This window comes from Juglans regia, chromosome 1 (genome assembly GCF_001411555.2).
Source record: "Juglans regia cultivar Chandler chromosome 1, Walnut 2.0, whole genome shotgun sequence".
Taxonomy (NCBI): Eukaryota; Viridiplantae; Streptophyta; class Magnoliopsida; order Fagales; family Juglandaceae; genus Juglans; species Juglans regia.
This window is the reverse complement of record NC_049901.1, coordinates 14100805-14123132: the sequence shown is the minus strand read 5'-3', so window position 1 is coordinate 14123132 and position 22328 is coordinate 14100805. Positions and strand designations below refer to the sequence as shown.

The window sequence follows — 22328 nt, the reverse complement described above, 5'->3', positions numbered from 1 at the left end:
TAAAATTTAGGCAATTTTGTGTGCTGGAATATGAAAACATTAGGGTTTCTTTTCTACCTTATTTAAGTACATCATTAGCACGAAATTGGAAAGTTGAGAATAGGGAAGAGGCTCAGTTTGAAGGAGGAAGATCTAAAATTAATTTTCATGGCCACCGTTTACTTTCTTTTTCTCTTGAGATTTTTGTTGTCCATTATATTTATGGGTAACTAAATTCTCAAGTAAGGTTAGGGATGAACTTGCACTTTAGATGGTATTTTTAATTTATTCTTGATTTATATATTTGATTTTCAATTACTAAAACTCTTTTATTTTATCATTTTCAATTCATCGTTAATGTTTTCTTCTCCAAATAATTATAGAATTTATTCTGTTTATGGATTCAGTCATGCTTTTTCTATTGAATGGATTGACTCTTTGATTATGTTTGGATCAATTATTTTTCTATATTGATTTAATTCTTTGATGCAATATCGCTTTCTGAGTATATTGTCGTCGTTGGATTTTCTCAATAGTGATAATAATTTATGTATTTTAAAAGTGGTGAATGATTTTTCAAAGGGATACATTTGGTTTGATCTTGGTTTATAAATCTATACATTCCGATTGAGAATATTAGGAATTGAGTTTTCAATTGAGTTATTCAATGAATTAAGAATAATTAAAATATTATATTTGTGCAAAGGATTTTTGACGCTTTACTGTTTGTCAAAGTTGAGTACTTTTTCCGTTAGTCAATTTGTTTCACTTTAATTTGCATTTAAAATTAATCTTTATTTTCCCATTAATAATTTAATCTCTTTTTTTAGTTTTTTTGTTCTTTCTACAATTATTTTAATTTGTCACTCTGTGGAATCGACCCCCCAAAGCTGTGATACAACTACCGCATTATTCTTTGGGCATAATCAAATTTTGGCGTCATTGCCAGGGAGACGGTAAAAGAATTGCTAGATTGTTTTTCTTTTTAACTGTTTGTAAAGGCGGTAATTTCGTTCATTCTTTTAGCTTATTGTATTATTATTATTATTATTATTATTATTATTATTATTTTCTTCTTTCTTTTTATTGTATTTTTATTCTTTTAGTATTTTGTTACCTTGCATGCACAGATATAGAGATATCTTGGGTAGATTTGCTTGTAGGCCTGTGCAAGAGTCATAATCAAGTTTTTTAAGTCCTTTATTTGATAATCCATCTAGTCTCGAGGAAATGAGTGAACACGTGGATCAATCCATTAGAACTCTTCATGATTAACTCCACCCTACTCGCACAACCATACCGTCATGCATCATGTTTCCAGCTAATACTCGTCAACTGAATTTTAAAACCAGGATGATACAGTTACTCCTTACTTTTCATGGCTTAGAAAATGAAAATCCATATGTGCACATTAGGGAGTTTGAGGAAGTAGTTGCGACTTTTCATAGTCAAAATGCAATTGATGACATTGTGAGACTTAATTTCTTTCATTTCTCTTTGAAGGATAGAGCTAAAAGTTGGCTATACTCACTGAGACCCCGATCTATTGGGTCTTGGAATGAGATGAAGCAAGTCTTCTTTAATAAATATTTTCCCTAACATAAGACCAATGTTTTAAAAAGGTAAATCTCCACCTTTGTACAGAAGGATAGTGAGACTTTGTATCAGTCTTGGGGGAGATTTATGGAGTTGTTAAGTATGTGTCATCACCATGGGTATGAGAATTGGCGCTTAGTGAACTATTTTTATGAGGGACTTTTTCCTAGAGAGCGCCAATTTGTGGAGATGATGTGTAATGGTGAGTTCTTACATAAAGATCCTGATGAGGCCATAGAATACCTCAATGAGCTTGCTGAAAAAACTTACACTTGAACTGGACCTAGTGCTACTGAGAGCACAAATATGTCACAACCTATAGAAAGTCCAAATGGTGGTGGAATTTACCATCTCAGGGAAGAGGATAATCTAAAAGCAAAGGTTGAGATGCTCATTAGGGAGCTAGATGTGTTAAAGACTAAGGAGTTAAAACCAACACACGTGGCTAATCATGTAGAGTCTATTGGACCATGTTTTGTGTGTGGCGGGGTAGATCACCTTGCCCAAGAGTGTCTCACATTTGCTGAGATGAGAGAGATGTACGAAAAACAATGTAATACCTTAGGCATGTACAAGAAGCATTTTACACCTTACTCTGATACTTATAATCCGGGATGACGCAATCACCCCAATTTTAGCTGGAAGTCTGAAAACTAGCCATCTGCACAATCCCCTAGATCATATCTTACACAATATCATGCACATTCATCTTCTAGGAGTCCTTTAGAAGACACTTTGCATGCTTTTATTGAGGCACATGGGAAAACTAATCAAAAATTTGAATTTTTGATTATGCAGATTGTTGAAAAAAACAAGGAGATAAGAGCCAAGTATCCAAGTTCATGAGCTTCTTGAGTGTGAATGAGCATGGCAAGTTCCCTTCCGAAGCTCATTCCATACCCCAAAGTCAACATTTGGCTCAAGGAAATTTGAAGGAGGTCAATGCTATTGTGACACGAAGTGGTAAGTCCTCACACTTTCCAACAACTGATAAGTCAAAGGATGTTGAAGAGGAACAAAGCAAAGATAGTGCCGAGTTGCCCAAGGAAGCCGAGGTAATTATAAGCCTAGTTAAGGTACCATTTCCTCAAGTTTTAAAATCTGGTATGCGAAAATCTTGAAAAACCTCAGGCAGGTAAAAATCAATCTTCCTCTTTTGCATGTTATTAAACAAGTTTTTACTTATGCAAAAATTCTCAAACATTTGTGTACAGTTAAGAGGAATCATCATGTTAAGAAGACAGCATTTCTAACAGAGCAAGTTAGTGCTCTAATTGAACAGTGAATTCCTCCTAAATACAAGGATCCTGATTGTCCCACCATTGCATGTAATATTGGGAATCATGAGTTTGGATAAGTCTTGCTAGATTTAGGAGCTAGTGTAAATTTGATGCCTTATTCCATTTATTTGCAGCTTGGTTTTGATGAAATTAAGCATACTTCTGTTGTGCTTCAATTAGCTGACCGTTCAGTTAAGAAACCAAGAGGGATAGTTGAGGATGTTTTGATCCAAATTGACAAGTTTTACTACCCTGTTGATTTTTTAATTTTGGATACTCAGTCGATTGTTGACTCTGACTCTAAGATTCCTCTCATATTAGGTAGACATTTCCTTGCTATGGATAATGCACTTAGAAACTACAGGAATGGACTGATGAAACTATCTTTTGGAAACATGACCATGGAGGTCAACATATTTCACATCAGTAATCAGCCCAAGGATAATGAGTGCCAACAAACATACATGATTGACATACTCATAGACAATGGAGTTCACACAACTCATAATTCTGATTCTCCTGAATATTTTCTTGTTAATTCTAAGTTTGATATTATGAATCATTCATCCAATGTTGTTGATATTTGTACTATTTTTTATGAACCTCAGGATTATGGCCCACATATTTGGCAATTGAAATTTGAGGAGCTGTCTAAGAAAAGTGAAAAGCAAATTCCTTCAAGCATGGATAGTCCTAAATTGGAATTGAAGCCACTACCCGCAGGTCCTAAGTATGCATTTCTCGACCAAGGTGACACTCCCCCTGATAGTATTTCTTCTAAATTGAATGAGGGTAAGCTTAGAAAATTTCAGTCAGTCGAGTTAGAGGAGTTGAGAAATAATACTTATGAGAATTTTAAAATCTATAAGGTTAAAACAAAAGCGTCTCATAATAAAAATATTGGTAGGAGACGTTTAAGCCTAATGATCAAGTGTTCTTATATGATTTTAGACTCGATAAGCACCTAGGAAAAGTTAGGTCTAGGTGGACCGGCCCTTTTATAGTGAAGAATGTTTTGCAAATGGGGCAGTAGAAATAGAGGATCCTAAGGATTGTCGGATCTTTAAAGTAAATGATCAACGTCTTAAAGTATTAATTGATAGACAAGTTTCGGAAGTGGAAGACATTCCACTTGTGGATCCGGTCTATCAACCTTGATCACACCACGCATGTATGTTTTTCTTTATTTGTTTTGTTTTCTCTTATTTTCTTTATTTTCCTTTTTGTTTGCTGTTGTTTCCTTTGTTTTTGTTTGCAGGTTAGTTTCATTTTGTCATTTCAAGTTACCATCTTTGGTGCTTAGCGAGCTACCCACATCACTCATCAAGTGTATTCTACCCTTTTTAGTTATTCCCCGTTCAAATTTGATTCTTAAACATTGAGAACAATGGTTCATTTAAGTTGGGGGTGGTGGTGCAAATTTAGTATTGAAAATACTTGTTGAAACTCAGTGACATATTTTCATATGTCAATCTTTTTTTTTTTTAATTTTGCATCACACGTTATCCTTTTCATATGTGTACTCATTCTCATTCATAACCATCTTCGTGAATTCATCAAACCCACCATAATCATTTTTTGCTGAGGCATTCACAGAATCTTTAATGCACTCATCCAAGCTTTGTGGTAAAATGGTGGTTTGACACATGTAGCTAGAGAACTCTTTTGCTTAAGTATTAATGTGAGTTTTGGATATGATTGAGAGCCTACAAATGCAATAAATTGTGATAAGCGTTCATTGATATGTTGAATTGGACACTTCTTTTGAGAATATCATTACATGGTTTGTGGTAAAATAGTGGATATACTTGGGATATGACGAAGGTCAACTTAGGATCAACGTTTGAGCCTTTCAAGCTAACCCTTTCCATCATAGACTCCCAGTAGCCAACTTTGAGCCAATAAACACATGTAGCTTTATATTTTCATATGCCCACATTATCATTACTTCTCCACATTGGAGTATAACGTATACACTTATTTTCTCTACCCTTGTTACTTCCAAGAGTATATTAGATGTGGAATTCTTATTTTTTTTGCACAAAATATATATTAAAAAGAGAGAGAGAGAGAGAGAGAAAATGGAAGAACATGAGTTACAAGGTGTTCAAGTGAGTGAGCTTCAAAGGCAAAAATACCAAGGCTAGGTAGAAATAGCAAAATACCAGGATGACATAATTGTTTACCAAATTATAAAAAAAATGAAAAAACAAAAGAAAAGGAAAAAGAGGCATTATTCAATGATCTGAAAAGTTAGAGAGTACATCAAGTGAGGTCTACTGAGATATTTAATAAGATTCTCTTTGTATGTACTTGGAAGTTTTTGAATCATTTTTCATTTCTTTTCATATAGCCCCGAACCTAAACCACGTTACAACCTTTTGTGTTAACCGTTCTGATCCTAAGTAAGCTTTTGAAAAGAATGATTGAATTCTCATTTGTTATTATTTCTATCATAAGATCAATGATTGCTTGTTGCTTGTTCATAATTATCTAAATCTCTATGTGATTGTGTGTACACCACTTGTCACTTCATACAGAGAGCCCTTACACGAAACACTATTATACCTGTGAGTTATGGAATTGAACATTTTACTCGAGACGTTCTTGATGTTGCATGTGTCAATGTTAGTGGTGAGATGGTTATAGCTTGAAGAAAACATACACACTCTGTGAATTGCTATAAGTGGATTGATGTTGATGGGTTATTGGATTCCTTAGTTTGTTTTTGATATGTGAATTTGGAAAATGTGAATTAGTGGCCTATTTTAGTGATTCTCATCTCTTTCATCTCTTTAGCATAGAAATTGCTAGGGACTAGCAATAAGCAAGTTGGGGGGTGTGATGAGTGTATGAAAGTACATTCTAAATACTCTATTACTGGACTAAAATGCTAAAATGTTAATAGAAATAATTGAAATTAATGTGTATATTTGAATTGATTTTCTATTTACTTTGGGATATTCCTAAGCAGATTTTTATGTTTAATTTTAGAGTTTATAAAAGAGCAAGTCCAAACCCATTCAAATTCAAAGGGCTTTCAAGTGGGCAAGACGTTGGAACAACCTAAGAACTTTCAACGAGTGTAGGATTCTTCAAATAAGGATAATGATAGTGTTTTATAGTAATTCGGATCAAAGTCCAAAATGCGCTAAGAGATAAAATGTACATACTTTATTATTTTAATCATAACTTTTTGCTCAGATATTGGATTGATGTGATTCTTGATGTGTTGGAAAGTTATCTTAAAGAGCTACAAAGTTGTCTCTAATAAAGATTTCCAAATTCAAATTCCTGAAACACGTACGTGACTGCAAAGTTGAGCCCTAAAAATTAGACGATTTTGTGTGCGGGAATATGAAGACATTAGGGTTTCTTTTCTACCCTATTTAAGCACATCATTAGCACGAAATTGGAGAGTTGAGAAGAGGGGAGATGGCTTAGTTTGAAGGAGGAAGATCTAAAATTAATTTCCATGGCCACCGTTTGCTTTATTTTTCTTTTGAGATTTTTGTTGTCCATTATATTTATGGGTAACTAAATTCTCAAGTAGGGATAGGGATGAACTTGCACATTAGATCGTATTTTTATTTTATTCTTGATTTATATATTTGATTTTCAATTACTAAAATTCTTTTGTTTTATCATTCTCAATTCATCGTTAATGTTTTTTTCTCCAAATAATCATAGAATTTATTCTATTTATGGATTCAGTCATGCTTTTTCTATTGAATGGATTGACTCTTTGATTATGTTTGGATCAATTATTTTTCTATATTGATTTAATTCTTTGCTGCAATATCGATTCCTGAGTATATTGTTATCGTTAGATTTTCTCAATAGTGATAATAATTTACGTATTTTGAAAGTGGTGAATGATTTTTCAAAGGGATACCTTTGGTTTGATCTTGGTTTATAAATATATACCTTCCGATTGAGAATATTAGGAATTGAGTTCCCAATTGAGTTATTCAAAGAATTAAGAATAATTAAAATACCATATTTGTGCAAGGGATTTCTGACGTTTTACTGTTTGTCAAATTTGAGTACTTTTTCTGTTAGTTACTTTGTTTCACTTTAATTTATATTTAAAATTAATCTTTGTTTTCCCATTAATAATTTAATCTCTTTCTTTAGTTTCTTTGTTCTTTTTACAATTCTTTTAATTTGTCTCTCTGTGGAATCAACACTCCAAAGTTGTGCTATAACTACCGCATTATTCTTTGGGTGTAATCAAATTTTGATTACTACTATACTGTGAAAATTCGAGCAAATCTTTTCACCATCATTTTTTGATATAATGGTCCATTTAGCTATACATTTACCTCAAGAGGTACTGTTAGGTGGCCCTGTGCAATTCTATTCGATATATCCAGTTGAAAGATATTTAGGTAGATTGTAGTGCACTGTTGGGAATAAAGTCCGAGCTGAGGTGACATTTTGCTCTCTATATCTTCGTAGTGTTGAGATAAGATTTAACAGTGAATAGCAGAATGCTGATCTTGTTGTTCCTCCCCCTCGGGAGCTATTAGTGTTTTCCTTAAATATATGTTCCTTGGGTACACAAACGGGGATAAGACTTAATTAGTAGAGAGTCAGGGAAAGTTCGGTGTACATGTCGAATAATTCTCGAGAGATTATTGACTATCTCAGGTATGTCGTTGCGTAATTAAAAAAATTTTACTATAATGAATGTGTTCATATATTCTATTCTTTTGTACTTTTATACAGTGAGCACATGGACAAACTTATGACAGAAGGCGTAGTGACTATAAAGGCGAGACATGAGGAAGAACTAATCGGATGGTTTGAACAACGCGTATGCATTTAAATGTCCCGTGATGCAAAATCTTTTTTATTATATTTTAATTCTTGGTAACTTTTAATAATTTTGTTACTATTTCAATTGTTAGTTCTTGGAACAACGCGCTCATTATCCTGCATCAGTTACTTTTGAATTGCATGCCTTAGCCCGTGGTCCCACACACAGAGCACTTTGATACATTGTATGCACGGTTCAAGATTATAGATTTCATACTATGACCTATGAACGTAATAGAAAGAAGCAAAATTGTGGTGTGTTGGTCTATGGAAGTCATGGAACAGATGGTACTGACTATTATGATGTCATACGTGATATTATAAGACATATCACGTCGTGAACATGGGTTCACACGTGACTTTACTCTTAAAAAAAATAAAAGGTACGGAAAAATTAAAGTCAACACTCCTAATAACTTCATTGGGGAGTGGATGATAGTGCAACATCGTTTTCCTCTTATGTCGGCACATTAGTTCGAGCTTATGCCCCATTTTATGTGCGATCATGGATAGATGTTCTGAATGAGGTTAAGGATCACATTCAGAGTCGTGTGCTGGTGAGTTTGTATGTAATACTAAATTTAGAGATATTTTGATTTCATATTTTTTTACGCAATTAACTTTTTTGGATGAATTCGACCTCAATTTTGGCTGTAGCGAGAATGTGTGAACTGTGAATGAGTTAATGGCTACATTATTTCATCGTCACAAGGGATGATGTCATGACCACTTCAAGGAATATAAGAGGTTGGAAGAGACTGTTCAATCCCCTTTTCAGAAAATGAAGTTAGACGATTGAAGGAAGTGTTGTGATCTTTTCGCAAGTTTAGATTATCAGGTATTCTAAATTTATCTCCTAAAACTTATACACTAATATATTAGTTTCATATATTATAATTAACATTCTTAATTAATCTTGTAGCACTTAAGTTCTATCAATGTACATAATAGAACGACTTTGACAATCCACCATCGTGCCAGTTCAAGGTCATTCCAACATCTTGCCGATAAAATAGTAATTAATAAGTTATTAAAATTCACTCACTTTTATCATATTCTTTTATTTAAATATTAACATTTTTTTTCAAATTACTAACGTGGCTTTGTTAGAAATTTGATTATCTTGAAAATTTCTCCCTCATTCATATATATGCTGCTACTCACATTAATGAGCACATTGAGTGGATTGATCCTGTCGCTAAAGTTAATTATGTAAGTAAGGTTATTTTCAATGAATAAATTATACAACATGTGAATACATATTATGTTTGATTCCTCATTTATTTTAATATATTACTTATTGTGTGATTTCTTTGTAATTGCAGCAAAAAATATTGAAATGCAGTCAGCCTCTGAGGAACCCTCTCCTAGTGACATAGACATATTCATGCAAGTGCTAGGAAGCGAGTCTGGTTTGGTAAGAGGTTTGGGACATTCTTTCAAGTGTGTTGGTTCATCCTCTATGACCACGACTTCAGAAATTAATAATCTTACCAAAGATTTAGATGCAGCAAGCCAAGAAATTGAGCAAATAAAGTCAAGACAATAGGAGTTGGAGTCTCTCTTATCGCGATAGTCTGATTTAAAGATGAGTTTGCAAAAGCGACAAAGAGACCATAATGAGACAATAAGGAGATGTTGGTCTAGATGAAATGTGTTATACCACTTCAGCAGTATCGCGGTGGGCGAGGAGAAGAAGAAATGAATATATCATTATCATTAATAGAAATTTTTATTGTCTAGTTTTGCAACTCTATAAGACATTATTAGTTGTTATATTTATGGTGTAATATGGTATAATTTATATGCTTTTTAATTTTATTAAATTAGTATTTATGATCAGTACATTTGAATGTAAAGAACAAACGTTCAAATATGGCTTCACATTTTAACCAACGCTCGAACATAATACCACCGAATTCCAACAAAAAGTTCGAATGTAAGTCACTCCGTTTGAACATTTCCACCCATAATCGATCTAAACGTTTGAATGACTAGAATAGATACATTCGAACGACAACCCAACATCCGAATGTTAAACATTTTACGTTCGAACGTTTTTGCCATTAACATCTAAATGCTACATTCAAACGTCTCCAAGCAAACGTTCATATTAAACATGTGAAGCAAAAACAATGAACGTCTAATTTTTTTATGTTCGAATGTTAATTAGTCGGGTTAACGTTCGAACGTTAATTTTTACATGCGAACGTTACTTTCTATGACAGATTTTAATTATAAAAAAAAAACTTCACGTTTGAACATTACATCTCACAGAAGACTTCTAATCATCACAAAAAAAAAATGTGATGGTTGAATAGTAAACCGTCATAAATTACTTTCTTTGGCACCTTTTAGGTGACGGTTTCAAACCGTCATAAAAAGTATTTGTGATAGTTTACTTATTTTTTGTGACAGTTTTGTCCATCACAAAAGTCAAAATCTGTTGTAGTGAATCACCATGCTATGAACAAACTCATGCCATTACTCATAAGCTCAAAACTCCATCAGCATATCAAGAATCAAAAGTACCACGAAGGATAATGCTCATCAACAAGTGCACAAGTTGCTCATTTTTTTCCTTCTACAAAGAGGACGGTATCCCAAAAACTATCAATCAAAACTACAACTTTAATCACAAATTACAACCATGGACTCTCAAACCACAAAATGAGTCAAGCCTATTTTATCTCTGGCTTATATGATATACCAAAGTTTGTTACCATTTAATATTTTCTTGAGTAATTTTATTCGAAGGAATTTACACTATACAGCATCTACGTGGCATAATTTGATTTTGAAAATAAATTTTAAAATTTGAATATTATAAAGCTTAATCTTTTCTTAGGCAAAAAAATAAGGTCGATTGTAAGAAAGCTACATTACTAGGCATCCTTTATTTGATGATGAAAGATTCTAAATTTAGTCAGGCTAATTGAGTTTATTTTAAGTAACAAGTCATTAGGGCATATATAATTTTCAAATTCTGATATTGATCAGTTTCATTCCATATATATAATTAAAACAAACAATTGAGATATACCCTCCTCATTGTAAAATTTTTGGCTAATATTGATCAACCCGAAGCCACTATTTTTGGATAGCGATACCTTTGTTTGTTGGTTTCTTTCTATTTCTAGCCGGAAAATTATATATATAAAGGATTGCCTCCCCCCACAAGGCTCAACATCGATCGGCACTGCACAGCATTGATCCCACGGCTCAACAATCAACATCATGAGGTTCTTCGCAGCAGTTTTGATCCTCTTTCTGGTTTTCCTTTCTTTCCATTCAGGTACTTTACCAACATATCTTCTCTTTAGTTATTTCATATTATAAATGATTTCAAGTTCTAATTGGAACTTAAATGGGAGAACCAGAGAATTAATAAAGATAGATATTTAACGTAGATTCTATAATATTAATTGGAGAAATGATAACTACAGTCGTTAGTATACAAGCGTCATGCAATCAATTAAAAAATTTTGAATAAATACATAACTCATATAAAAAAAAATTAATTTTTTAATAATAAATTTTATTCCTTTATAAAATAATTATATGATATTTATATACTTTATGACTATACTTATGATTAGTCTATAAATAGAGTTAATTGTTTGTACGTAAAATAACACGTGTTTTTGTTTTGCACAGGTGAAAGCAACACGAAAATCTGCAGAGATAGTACTAATGTTCCCGAGGAGCTGTCGTCTCCTTGCAAGTTACCACAATGTAATCAGTATTGCGTAGAGCAGCACCCTCACCCCAAGGGTTGGGGAAATTGCGTAAACGATGCCTGCCGGTGCTCTTATCTTTGCGACAGTAATTAATGCTGCTTCAAAACACGAGCTCCAGCTCGATCTATAATATGGCTGGCTTTCTCACCAATAATATATAGCATATCTATTACGTATTGGTACTCATGTACCAATTAATTGTCAAAGTTGGTTGACATCGTGTTCTCTTATATATGTTGGCATGTTGATCATTCTTTTTATATATCTATATATATATATATATATATATATATAACTATATTGCAAGAGAGAGAGAGAGATTCGTGGTACGTACGTACCTGGATTATTATTTTTATGAATGGAACTTCTGTTTCAGATTTCGATTTGTGCTGCAATAATGGTGTTCACGAATTTACATGCTCAAGCAACAAACTTGCTAATTTGAACCGTTTGGATGAGTTTTAGGCAGCTTTGGGGTAAAGACAAAATATAAAATTTTTATCTTAATATTATAATTTTTTTAAATTCTCATACAAAATATAGTAAAAAATTTAATTTTTTCAAATCCCAATTCAATTTTTTTAAATCTCAAAACAATAATAATATTAAAAAAATATATTTTAAACTTTAAAAAAATAAAAAATTCTTATCTCACTCTCCAAATCTGTCTAAATTAGAGAAGAATAAATATAAAATTTGTTGGGTTTGCTCTTTTGAATCTTACATTGGTGGGAGAAAAGTGAGGGGCAAGGCTCATGGCCTATATAAGGGGGCTTAGTTTTCTTGATAAATTGCATCAAGTCATAGGCTTAGCTAGTCACTCGTGATTTTAGAAAAATTTCTCTATTAGTATTTTTGTAAAAGGGGAAGAGCTGAGAATTAAAGTTTTTATAGTTGGAAAAGTTATGTGTGTGTTCCTTGGGTGAGGAAAACAATTATGTGATTGTAACAATTTTTCATATAGTAGATTTTCTTCTTTGAGTCTGGTGGTTTTTCTCCAATTGGGAAGTTTTCTACGTCAATTATTGTGTTGTTATTATTTCTCTATTTTTCTTAATATTCCTGCAAATGGTGGATCCTGAGAGGTGAATTTGGTAGGTCCAAATTCCCAACAAGATTATCAATATTTCACTCGTGAACCTATCATCTAATGTCACATGATGGAATGATGAGAGGATGATGAGAAAATAGATGATGAATAGATTTTTTTCATTATTTATTTTATATTCTAACAATATTTCTCACTTGTGGACCAAACTATCATTCAATTAGTAAACCTCAAATACGTGAAATATTTAATTTAAATCACGAGGCAAAGTGTGGAATTAGGAAATAAATTTAGAATCTGATCAACCATCTAGATTAGAAATAATGTGATAATTTTCTCTAGATGTAGGTAGTACAAGTTCCGACCACTCTTCAACGTGAAAACTTTATTTCATCTGTTGAAGGCCATGAGCCCATGTAGGATTGAAGGCCCCATATGCAAGAGTGTAAAGGAGAATGGGAGAGTTGTCAACTATAAGGCTTGATTGATCATAAAGCAAGGATAAGACGTAAAGTAATGGAAAGGGACTTGAAGAGGGGGGAAAGGAAACAACGAGAGGGTTCTGTTGCGGATTAGCACTGTTTATCCAAGTTTCAACTCAGATATGGCTTGGAATCCGGATTTCAAATCCGACTGGGTTCCAACCCGAATAATCACGGGTTATAACCCGAATTATCAAAGCATACTAAGAATACTATATATCAAATAAGAAAAAAACATACTAAGTAATTCATAACTAAAGACTACAAATAACTAATAAAAAAATAACTAATAAATAACAAATAACTTTAATTTAATTTAATTTATTTAATTAATTAATTTCTAAGTAATTGAAACAACATATTCCACATACATTACTCAAAACAAAGCCTCCCAACTCTAGACATTGCTTGTGTCTAGTATATATCTATATGTTATTTGTTAGATTTTGTGTGACATTGCATGAATAACTTTAGACCCGTTTGGGGATTAGTGTACACTCAGGTGTTCACTAATTCCTGAATTGTCCAGTGTGGACAGGTTAAGATTATATTATCTATTTTACACATTTTTGTTACTCCTATTTTATACGTTTAGTATGAAATTTTTGTGTATTCCTCATTTGTTCTTCAGGTACATTGTTCGCAAAGTGACAATTCCTCTTTGTGAACATGTTTACTTGGAGAATTATGTGGAGGTGCTGCCGAAATTTCTACTAATGTGGAAAGTAGAAAAGTGACAAAATTTCTGCAATATATATGATATAATCTCAAATGGAATAGGGTCAACTATCTTTATTTAAAGAGCAGTGGGAATTGGAGCATGTGATGCATATGAAATTAGTTTGCATTATACTAATTGTTATGGTTTTTTAGAAATGGATAAAAGTTGGATGCGTCTTGGTGACAGACTTGGAAAGGACTACGAATCGTATGCACGTGGAGTTAGAACCTTTATTGATTTTGCTCAGACCTCTGCCGATAGTCGTGGTTATATTAAGTACCATGTTGAGAGTGTAAAAATATGTGTACTATAGGATTGTATAAAGTAGAAAGTCATATATTTGTGAATGATATGGATTTAGGGTATACCCGATGGGTACTGCATAGTGAGTCATATTAACAATCAACCGAAGTTTTGTTCAATCATGGTATTGATATGCAGCACATGGATGAAGATATTGAGTGGGATGACCTTAATGAGCAGGATGAGATGGAAGAGATGTTGGGTAACATTGAAGTTGAGATGTTTATGGATGAAATAGATAAGGACGACTCAAGTGGCTGAGGGACTGAATCGGAGAATTTCTCTACAATGTGGGAAGATGCAAAACGTGAGTTTTATCCTGGATGTTCAAAACACTGGAAAATGTCGTTTATTATGCGGCTGCTTCACAATAAGTCGTTGTGTGGGATGTCGACAAAAGCAATCAACTTGGTGTTGGACTTATTTAATGAGGTGCTTCCTGAAGGTTCTGCATTGCTAAAAAAAAATTTATGAAGCGAAACAATTGAGAAATGGGTTAGAGTTTTAGTACAAGTCAATACATGCATGCAAAAATAATTGTGTTTTATTTTGGAATGAGAATGAGGAAAAACAGGCTTGTCCCATATGCGGAAGGTCGAGGTGGAAGGGTAAGAAAAATATTCTAATGATGATTTTGTGTTATTTCCTTCTGAAACCTAGATTGCAAAGGCTATATGTGTAAAAAAAATAGCTCAAGATATAATGTGGCACGAGGAGAAAAGAGTTAAGGATGACGAATATATGAGGCATCCAGTTGACTCACTTGCGTGGAAATTTTTTTATAATCAATACCCAAAGTTTGGCAACGAAACCCATAATGTGCATCTAGGGCTAACAACGAGATTCAATCCCTTTGGTAATATGAGTACAAGTTACAGCACCTGTCCCGTAGTGTTAATTCTGTATAATCTTCTACCATGGAGGTGCATGAAGAAGTCAAACTTTCTATTAACTCTACTTATTCCCACCCAAGATCAACTGGGAATGATATTGACGTATTCATGCAACCGTTAATTGAAGAGTTGAAAGATCTATGGGAAACAAGAGTTAGAACTTTTGATGCATACATGTCGACATCTTTTTAGATGCATGTTGCAGTAATGTGGACGATAAATACTTTTCCAACATATAGGAATCTTTTCGGTTTGAGAACTAAAGGGAAATTAGCGTGTCCTATGTGTAATAAAGAAACTACAAGTGAGTGGCTAAAATATTTGTAAAAGACGTGTTTCATGGGCCATTGACGGTATCTATCAGCAAATCATGCATGGCGAAGGGAAGGCACTAACTTTGATGAGAGAGTGGAGGATAGAATTGTACCGAAGGAGTTGTCTAGGGACGACATGGCGGAACAGTTACTAGAAGCTAGAGCGAACAATTTTGGCAAAGGTCGGGGAAAGAACAAGAGAAAATGAGGCACAACAGAATTGAATTGGACAAAGCGTAGTATTTTCTTTGACTTGCTGTATTGGTCATCCTGCATGTTGCGACCTAGTTTGGATGTAATGCACATAGAAAAGAATATCTATGATAATATTTTGGAGACATTGATTAGTATTAACAAAAAGATGAAGGACACGATTAAGATATAGAAAGATCTTGAGAGAAAGGGAATTAAAAATAATCTGCATTTACAGGTGGAATGGGTAGTTATGCCACATGCATGTTTTACGATGACAAGGGATGAGGGGATACATTTTTGCAAATGGTTGTAAGGTGTGAAGTTTCCAGATGATTATGCCTCCAATCTTAATAGATGTGTGAGCTCTCATGACTAGGAAATAAATGGATTGAAAAATCATAATTGTCACGTATTTTTATATAAATTGTTACCATTGGGAATTCGTGGGACGCTAACTTCTCATGTACATTTTGCCATAACCGAACTTTGCATATTTTTCAAAGATTTATGCTCTCAGATAGTAAATCGAGATATGTTACGAAAGATGGAAGAAAATATTTTTATCATACGATGTAAATTCAAGCAAATCTTTTCACCATCATTTTTTGATGTAATGGTCTATTTAGCAATACATTTACCTTTGGACGCACTGTTAGGCGGCCCAGTGCAGTTCCGTTTGATGTATCCAGTTGAAAGATATTTAGGTAGATTGAAGTGCACAGTTGGGAATAAAGCCCCAGCTTAGGTGACATTTTGCTCTCTATATTTTCATAGTGTTGAGACAAAATTTAATCGTGAAGAGTGGAATGCTGATATTGTTGTTCCTCCCCTTCGTGAGCTATAAGTGTTTTCCCAGAATGTATGGCCCTTGGGAGCACAAATGGAATACGACTGAATTGGTTGAGAGTTAGTAAAAGCTCGGTAATATGTGTTAAATAATTGTCGGTAGATTAATGACTATCTCATTGTTGCGTACTTAGAATAATTCTAATTAAAAAAATTTAACTATAACGGATGTGTTCAAATATTCTATTATTTTGTACTTCTATACAGTGAGCACATAAACAAACTTAGGATAGAAGGCATAGAGACTATAGAGGTGAGACACGAGGAAGAATTTCTCAGATAGTTTGAACAACGCATATGCATTTAAATATCCCATGACACAAAATCTTTTTTATTATATTTTAATTCTTGGTAACTTTTAATAATTTTGCTACTATTTCAATTGTTAGACCATAGAACAACGTGCTCATTATCCATATCAGTTTCTTCTGAATTGTATGCATTGGCTCGTAGTTCGTCACACAGAGCACTTTGATACATTGCATGCACGGTTCGAGGTTATAGATTCCATACTATGGATTGTTAACGTAATCGAAAGACGCAAAAATGTGGTGTGTTGGTTGATGGAAGTCATGGAACAGATGATATTGACTACTATGGCGTCATACGTGACATTATCGAATTAAAATACCTGGGTGGGAATGTGACATGTTTTTAAATGTAATTGGTGGGATCTAGTCAGTACTGCATGTAAATGGTACGAGTATCAATACTGCATGTAAATGGTACGAATATGATCTATTTGTACTGGTTTGTTAAACTACCCAAGTTTATTACTTGGTTGATAAAGAGGCCGATGAAGATAGTGGAGAGAAAATTTGGCAAGTCATAAAGAAATTTGTTCCTCGGAATATCTATGATGCATTGGTAGCGGATCATGATTATAGTGGAGATGGAGATGAAACTCCAATTATAGAGGCCTACCAAGAAGATGGAGAGGCCTACCAACAATCGATCTAAACGTTCGAATGATTAGAATAGATACATGCGAACGACAACCCAACATCTGAATGTTAAACATTTTACATTTGAGCGCTTCGTTATTAACATCCGAATGCTACATTCAAACGTCTCTGAGCAAACGTTCATATTAATCATGTGAAGCAAAAACAACGAACATCTAATTCTTTTATGTTTGAATGTTAATTGGTCGGGTTAACGTTCGAACATTAGTTTTTATGTACGAAAGTTACTTTCTGTGACTGATTTTAATTATCACAAAAAAACCTCACGTTCAAACTTTATATCTCACAGAAGACTTTTAACCGTCACAAAAAAAAAAAAATGTGATGGTTGAACGGTAAACCGTCAAAAATTACTTTCTTTAACTCATTGTAAGTAACGGTCGTGGTAACGGTTTCAAACCGTCACAAAAATTATTTGTGACCGTTTACTTCTTTTTTGTGACAGTTTCGTCCATCACAAAAGTCAAAATTTGTTGTAGTGAATGACCATGCTATGAACAAGCTCATGCCAATACTCATCAGCTCAAAACCCCAACAACATATCAAGAATCAAAAGCACAACGAAGGATAATGCTCATCAACAAGTGCACAGGTTGCTCATTCTTTTCCTTCTACAAAGAGGATGGTATCCCAAAAACTACCAATCAAAACTACAACTTTAATCACAAATTACAACCATGGACTCTCAAATCACAACTTGAACCAGACCTGTTTTATCTCTCGCTTATATGATATACCAAAGTTTGTTACCGTTTAATATTTTCTTGAATACTTTTATTTGAAGGAATTTACACTACACGCCATCTACGTAGCATAATTTGATTTTGAAAATAAATTTTAAAATTTGAATGTTATAAAGCTTACTCTTTTCATAGGCGAAAAAATAAGGTCAATTGTAAGAAAGCCACATGACTAGGCATCCTTTATTTGACGATGAAAGATTCTGAATTTGGTCAGGCTAATTGAGTTTATTTTATGTAACAAGTCATTAGGGTATATATAATTTTCAAATTCTGATATTGATCAGTTTCATTCCATATATATAATTAAAACAAACAATTGAGACATACCCTCCTCATTGTAAAATTTTTAGCTAATATTGATCAACCCGAAGCCGCTTTTTTTGGATATCCATACCTTTTTTTGTTGGTTTCTTTCTATTTCTAGCCTGAAAATTATATATATAAAGGATTGCCTCCCCCCACAAGGCTCAACATCGATCGGCACTGCATAGCATTGATCCCACGGCTCAACAATCAACATCATGAGGTTCTTCGCTGCAGTTTTGATCCTCTTTCTGGTTTTCCTTCCTTTCCATTCAGGTACTTTAGCAACATATCTTCTCTTAGTTATTTCATATTATAAATGATTTCAAGTTCTAATTGGAACTTAAATGAGAGAACCGGAGAATTAATAAAGATAGATATTTAAAGCAGATTCTATAATATTAATAGGAGAAATGATAATTACAATTGTTAGTATACAAGTGTCATGCAATCAATTAAAAAAATTAAACAAATACATAACTCATATAAAAAAAAAATTTTAATTTTTAATAATAAATTTTATTCTTTTTTAAAATAATTTTATGATACTTATACACTCTACGATTACACCTGACATTATTCTATTAATAGAGTTAATTGTTTGTACGTAATATAACATATGTGTTTTTGTTTTGCACAGGTGAAAGCAACACGAAAATCTGCAGGGATAGTACTAATGTTCCCGCGGAGCTGTCGACTCCTTGCAAGTTACCACAATGTAATCAGTATTGCGCAGAGCAGCACCCTCACCCCAAGGGTTGGGGAAATTGCGTAAACGATGCCTGCCGGTGCTCTTATCTTTGCGACAGTAATTAATGATGCTTCAAAACACGAGCTCCAGCTCGATCTATAATGTGGCTGGCTTTGTCTCTAATAATATATAGCACATCTATTACGTATTGGACTCGTGCCAATTAATTGTCAAAGTTGGTTGACATCGTGTTCTCTTATATATGTTGGCATGCTGATCATTCTGTTTATATATCTATATATATATATATATATATGTATATTGCAAGAGAGAGAGAGAGAGAGAGAGAGAGAGAGAGAGAGAGAGATTTGTGGTACGTACTTTCGATTTGTGAAGCAATAATGGTGTTCACGAATTTACATGCTCAAGCAACAAACTTGCTAATTTGAACCGTTTGGATGAGTTTTAGGCACGTTTGGGATAAAGACAAAACACAAAATATAAAATTTTTATTTTATTATTATAATTTTTTTAAATTTTTACATAAAATATAATAAACAATTTAACTTTTTCAAATATCAAAATAATAATAATATTAAAAAATAATATTTTAAACTTTCATAAAAAATTATAAATTCTCATCCCACTCTCTAAACTTGCTTTCAAATTGGAAAAGAATAAACATAAGATTTGTTGGGTTTGCTCCTTTGAATCCCACATTGGTGGGAGAAGAGTGAGGGGCAAAGGCTCATGGCTTATATATGGCCTATATAAGGAGGCTTAGTTTCGTTGATAAAATGCACCAAGTCATAGGCTTAGCTAGTAATTTGTGACTCTAGAAAAAATTTCCTATTAGTCTTTTTTTGTAAAAGGAGAAGAGATGAGAGTTAAAGTTTTGTTAGTGAGAAAATCTATGTGGGTGTCCTTGGGGTGAGGAGAAAAATTATGTGATTGTAATAATTTTTCATTTAGTGGATTTTCTTCTTTGGATCTAGTGGTTTTTCTCCATTTGGGAAGTTTTTCACGTAAATTCTTGTGTTGTTATTATTTTTCGGTTTTTCTTGATATTCCTGCAAAGGGTGGATCTTGAGGGATGAGTTTCGTAGGTCCAAATTTTCAACAAGATTATCAATATTGATGAGTAATGCTGCGCATCATCACAATTATTATCATCCTCCCATCAACTTATGATTTGACATTAGATGATTGGAGACTATTTATTATATTTTACTTGTGAACCTATCATCTAATGTCACATTATGAGATGATAAGAGGATAATTAGAAAATGGATGATCAATAGATTTTTTTATTATTTAATTTATATTCTAATGATATTTTTCATTTGTGGACCAAACTATCATTTAATTAGTAAACTTCAAATACGTGAAATATTTAATTTAAATCGTAAGGTGAAATGTGGAATTAGGAATTAAATTCAAAATTTGATCAACCATCTAGATTAGAATTAATATTATAAGGTAGAGATTAGAGTCCGCTCTCAGTAAAGATGAGTTCCTTTTCCTCTCCTATCTTTGAAGCGCCATTTATGACCTTTACCTACCTCACCTGCTTACCATTCAGCTTCTTCTACTTGCTTTTATAGTTTCTCTACCAACCAACCACCAACTGGCCTCACTTTCAGCTTTCCAAAAATGTCAACTGAGAACCAAAATATCGACCAACTCATTGAACAAACAAAAGCTTTGACTTGGGAGGACATCGTCTTGGTCCCAGCTACAGTTACTGCTTCAAAAGTCTCCAGTCATGCTCTTATAGGTAAGCTGGTTTCTTCAAAAGCTCTCAATAAGCACACTTTTCACACTACTATCTGTGCAGTATGGAGTTTCGCCCCGGGCCTACACATTGAAGACTTGGACACAAACACCTTTCTCTTTACTTTTTCTTCAAGTCAGGAAAAGAACATAATATTTTATCAAAGGCCTTGGAACTTTAAAGGCTATCATATGGTTCTCAAATAATGGCCACCCGGACTAAGTATCCAAGAAATTGATCTTACTTTCTCAGCCTTTTGGATACATATATGTGGTCTCCCTTTGGAAATGATGACGGTTGAAAATGTCGTGCAAATAGGAAAAGTTCTGGGATGTCTACTAGAAATTGACTACACCTACCTACCTGAACACAGAGCTAAACCTTTTATGCGCATAAGAGTTGAAATCAATACTGAGAAATCCCTTCATGAAGGCTTTCTTCTACCTAGGGTCAATAGGAAACCAGCAAAAATTAGTTTCAGATATGAAAGACTTTCTGAGTTTTGTTATGGGTGTGGTCGTTTGGGTCATCTTCATCAAGTTTGTCCAATTTACACTATTTCATCGGATGATCCTTGTTATGGTCCCTAGATGCGAGCTGAAACTTTAGAAACCCGTCGTACGAGTAGTGGAGGCATGTCAAGGGTGGAAGACTTTTCAAATGACAATCTCCAGACCACTTTCTTACTTGGAAAGTTAGCTCTTCCCCCAGTCAAAATTCAAGAGGCAAAAGAAGCTTTGGTCCCAGTGAAGGAAAAAGCTCCCGTAGAATATTTGGGAAAAGGAAAGGCTGTCATTATCAGTTCTGAACAAGGAAAAAAGAAGGAATTCTGCATAAAAAAACTCTTTACTAGCAGGTCTTCGGAACTCTCGAACATGAAGGAAGATGATACTATACCTAGCCAGCTTCTACTCTCTGAAAGCAAGACACCAACATGTGGCATCCTCTCAGGTTCTCAGCAGACAGGGCTGCCCCACCCCTTCAATGCTAGTAATTACTCGGTCTCCTTACCCTACTACCAGCAGCCAGATGACGTCACACTTCCAATGATTCCAAGTCGTATCTGAAGTCATCCCGAGTACTCCAGGCCTTCCTTTGTCTTCCAAAGATCCTATAAGCCCAATATCAATTCGGCCCGAGACCAATCCCTCTTTCCTTAACCAAATCTTAACCCATCTTCAAAACAACAAAAGCTACACACTTTCGGATTTGCCGAAACAAAATTAAAATCTTTCTCTTCTGGTGAGTCCATCTGGCCGTGCTTGCATTGCTTTCAATACTTTTCAACTAAACCCAACTCCTCCTTCCTCTCATACCCATTTACCCCCTCTTCGAACATCCTTCTAGAATATCAATCAAAACCAATATTGACCTCATGGCATCAGCTTTTGCCATCCCAGCTTCTTCACCAGCTTCATCTTCAGAATCATCTAGGAAGAGGAAAATTCCCATCCCACTCAAGCAAGCCCCCCAACACCCGCATAAAAAGGTTCTTATTTCCTCAACTGTTACACTGGAAGATTCGGCCTGGCTTAATAAGGAGAAAACAGGAACTTGTTTGGATGCAGCACCACATAATACAATTGGTCTATCCACCGAAAACAAAGAGGTGCCTCAAGCTTCACAAAAAAATC

The 22328-nt window shown here is 33.9% G+C and overlaps 1 long non-coding RNA gene across 1 annotated transcript; it reads left to right on the top strand.

Moving 5' to 3' along the window:
• The first annotated feature begins 18395 nt into the window (after positions 1-18395).
• On the top strand, positions 18396-19164 carry LOC118343982. The gene is made up of 2 exons (XR_004797799.1): positions 18396-18505; positions 18870-19164. It is a non-coding gene; the product is annotated as an uncharacterized LOC118343982 (long non-coding RNA).
• Positions 19165-22328: the final 3164 nt, after the last annotated feature.